The following is a 4,371-nucleotide window of genomic DNA, read 5'->3' as shown; positions in this document are numbered from 1 at the left end:
TGGGAGTTATCTGACCTAGGGGGATTTTGAAGTAGCGGCACACTCCAGATAAAAAAGGATGTGGGGGTAAACGGAGGCCAGATACAAATTGTTCAGTAAAGAAAGTACAATAACCAGGCGGAGGATCGAAGTACAGGTTCACACCAGTAGGGATGATGGGGTGGAAGCTAGTAGGGATTTCATAAGTGTACCGTAGGTCATCCCAATCCAACTCAGCGAAAGTCGAAGCGTCTGGGAAGTGCTCCGCCAACAAGGAGATCCAAAAAGGAGAAGTCATTGCGAAAGAGATTATCTCAGGTGATAGAAAGAACAAACGAAAAGAAGAGGCTTGGAGAAGAAGAAGGATCGCGACAAAGTCTCGGAAGAAGTCAGTCGGCAGCAGCGACGCTTGGGTGCTCCGTGGTGACGGCGAATCATAAGGGAAGGCAAGAAACAAGAAGATACTTATAGGTATGGCGGATGAAGGACATTTTCGTAAAGTTGACAACGGACGGTTGATGCAGCATCTGAGATAAACAGGGAACGCCCTATGATGATCCTCGGGAATATAACCAGGGGCATTATAGGAAAGGCAGGGGCCCGAGATACGAAGCGCCCCCTAAGGAGATTGCCCCAAGCAGGTCAAGAATGTATGGAGGGGCCGTTAGGAAGGTGTGCAGATCAAATCAGCGGACTTCATGGGCACGCATCAGGAATAGAGAGCATGAATCTAGCCCTCGCCGGGCTCGGTGTAAAAGCAATTATTGAAGGAAGAGCGATGTAGCAGGGCAAAACGAGCAAGGGAGAGCAGACTGGCAGAGCTCAACCAAAGTCACGGATGGCCTACTAAGAAAAGAAACAAGCTAGGGATACGCGAAGGGGAAGCGATGCGATTATCCGGATGTAAGAGAAGATAAGTACAGTCATCCAGAGTTCAATACGACCATACGAATAAGTACAATCAGGGAAGGTTCAACATCAACACATAAAAGGTAAACATCACAACATGGTCCCGACTACACAACATCTGAAGAAGAGGGGGCAGGGTTGCGGGAAGCCAACGGAAGGAGCCCGGGGTCGGCTGACACTATGTCGGAAGACGCAGGATTAGCGGACGCTTCAGAAGCAGCAACAGGAGGGGCCTGGGCAGAAATATCCCCGGGAGCTGGATCGGCCGCAGGATGAGGAGCCTCCAGGAGGAAAAGTCCGTCATCAGCTTTGAAGGAAGGGAAAGTTTCCTGCGGCAATTCCCTGGATAGGCGAGCTGTGTCCAGAAAGGTGGCAGGAGGTGCCAAGCGTAGGAAACCTTGCTCGAAGGCCTGCCTAACCCCACCAGCGACCCCATGATAGAGCAACAAGACCATCCAGCGTCCCAGCTTTTGGAGGAAGAAGGAGGAGCGGACGTAGGCCAGTCTGTACGCCTTTAGCCGCTCTGATTCGCCAGCTCGGTACGCTTCCAAACTGTTCTTGTTCTCGGCAACCTCGGCGCGGGCCACGGATAAATCGCTCTGGCCTTGAGACACTGCTTCCTGGGCCTTCGATAACTCCGCTCGCAAGGATTGGAGAGTGGCTTGGCAAGCTTCCCACTGAGTCCGCATGGTTGCTTCCCGGCCTGGCCTAGCGAGACAGGGGCTCGGCATTGGCCAACCCGTCATAGGAGCTCGACTTTGTGCAAACTCAAATCCGACGATCGGGAGGCGGCCTGCCTCTTTGGCCTTCACTCGAAAGCCGCTTGATGACGATCGCTTAAGCCATAGAAGACTCACTTGTCTTCAGCCGCCTCCAACTTGAAGTTTATCGAGGCGGCATGGAAATGCCCGGCGAGGCCGCAGATTCCCGCGCAAATAAGCATCCAAGCTTCAAGAAGACTCGGGAGAGGCGAGGAAGCCAATCTTCAAGAGAAGACTGAGAGGTGAGGAAGCCGAGGGGCTCTAGTTCGAGGCGTGCCTTGAGCACCCTCTCGTTGAAGCTCGGCGCCGCCTGGCCCAGATTCACGGGCAGTGCAAGTGGCGGAAGAAGAAGAAGGGTTCTGAAACACACGGAATACGGGAAGAAGAGAAAGAGCTTACCACTACCAGGGAGCGAGCAATTCGATCAAACTCTTCCAAAGGGGAATTGCTCCATCGCGATTGGTTGATTGCGGAGATGGCCAAGTCCCATAAGTCGACCCTACCAAAGATAGGCGATAAGTCGGCGGTGGACACGTGAGGCCGGGTCGGTCTCAAGGAGCCTGTGAAGCTTCAAAGGCAGTCCTGCAGCGAGGTGTTGAGTCGGGGCGAGCCTCGGAGGCCCAAGAAGAGGAGAGGCGGAGGGGCAGAGTCCGGGGCGTGATGCCCAGAGGACGAAGGCGGGGCAGGCAATACACTCTGGATGGGCACCGAGCTGGTCAGTCCAATGGCGGTCTACCACCTCGGATCGAGGCCTTCTCCGGGCCAAGCTTGTCTCCTGGTCGAGCTCGTGTCCGAAGACCGTGGGGAAGAGATGCTCACTCTGGCTGACTAAGGAGGTGGAGGAGAGTTGCGGTGGTCGGGCGCTCTTGCCCTTACGTGTAAGCGCGTAGTAGGAGGGCGAGGCACTTGCCGCCGCGACCGGGCCAGCTGGTCGAGTTGATCGGAGGCGGCGGTATGAGTGAGTCAGCGGGGCGGGGGTGGTGGCTCAATAAGCGCCGAGGCGCCTCTGAGTCTCGGAGGTTTGATGTCCAGGGTGGACCGTGAACAATGAGGGTCGAGGATAGCTTGTTTAGCTCCTCATTCAGCTTAGAGCGACCACCGGGTGTCTCGATCGCAAAAGAGCGGAGGAGGGCAGCCACTACAAATATAAGAGGAAAAAGCACCTCAGTTAGCGAAGAGCAGTATACAAAAAAAAATAACAACTTACCAAAAGGAGCTCCGATTTCCGTGGAAACAGGGCTAAGACCAAAAGTGTGCAGAATGCCTTCTAGCATCAGCACAGACAGGCGAACAACAACACCTTTCAGCTTGTCCGCAGCTGCGGATCAGGCAGGTTCATGGATGTGTAAAGGGAAGTCTGAAGCAAGGATGGGATGCCATTGGGAAGGCCCGGCTAAGGGGACGGGGGGCTTGAGGAAGAAAAAGTGAGATCTCCAGCCTTTATTGGAAGAAGGTAGGTCATCAAAAAACTTATGGCCCGGCTTGGCCTGAACGTTGAATACCCCCGCCTCGGCTCGCCGGAAGGAATAGAAGTGATGGAATAGTCTAGCAGTCAAGGGAATTTGATAAATGCGGCACAAGATGATGGTTCCGCAGACCGCTCGGAATACATTGGGGGCAAACTGAGAGATGCCCATACCGCAATACTGACTCAACTCGGAGAAAAAAGGATGCAAAGGAAAGCGAAGACCGCCTAAGATTTGATTCCTAAAAACAGTGATAAACCCTTCGGGAGGAGAAGAAGGATGTTCATCTGGTGAGGGAAGACGAAACTCATATGCGGCACCTAGCCCCAAGTTGGATTGCAGTGCAGACAGGTCGTGATGGTCTAAATCAGAGATGTAACGTGAATACCAGAAGAGTTCCTTACCATCCATGATTATAAGGAGCAAGCAGGCAAGGGGGATGAAGACAAGAGAGGTCACAGGTCGGGCGCAAGCAGGAGAACGAGGAGTTGCACTGCCAGAAACGGTCGCGAACGAAGGGAGGAGGATAGCGAAGCGTCGAAGTAAGGAAAGCGGACTTCCTTTAGGGGTTTATAAAGCCCATTCATTCCTAGGAAACATCAAGAGTCGAGCCAAGTATCTTTTGGGGTAACGCGCCCCAGCGCCGTCTGATGGGAAATAAGCGCCGAAGGGTGCAAAAAAGGGTCAGAGGCTGGCGTCAGGAGGCGTGCGCAGTAAAGGCGTCGGACAGGTGTCATCGCGAGCAGAAACGCATTAAAGATTGACAATGCAAGGTAATCATGAAAGGGCGTGGCCTCAAAAAAGAAGCATTCTTCGTGAAAGGCTCAAAGCTAGGCGAGAAGTTTCATAAAGCTACAGACGCCAGGCAATTCAAAAGGGTCGTGAATGAGACAAAGCAGGTCAGCAGAAGTGAATGTCAGATCAGAGGAGTATCAAGCGGGCCTGTGGGATGTTGCTTGCTCGGACCATCTGGGCAAGTAGCCCTGCCTAGACAGCCCCTGATCTGAGCAGCTAACCAGGTGCATCGCGAGAACTACGGGGTCATCATAAGCTGCAAGGGCACTGTGGCCCAAGGGTTGAGTAAGGTTTTTACACTCCCTCCTCTATCCTTAATTCTATATCGCGCATAATGCAATTGCAGGGAGAAACGCGACGCAAATGAGTAAGCACAAAGCTAGCGATAACGTCCAGATCAACCACAGCAATGAGGTCGCCATAGGCGAGACGGATGAAGGCGGAGAAAAGCAATGCGTCTA

Source organism: Zingiber officinale, chromosome 2A (genome assembly GCF_018446385.1).
Source record: "Zingiber officinale cultivar Zhangliang chromosome 2A, Zo_v1.1, whole genome shotgun sequence".
In the NCBI taxonomy this organism is placed as follows: domain Eukaryota; kingdom Viridiplantae; phylum Streptophyta; class Magnoliopsida; order Zingiberales; family Zingiberaceae; genus Zingiber; species Zingiber officinale.
This window is presented reverse-complemented; position numbering follows the sequence as displayed.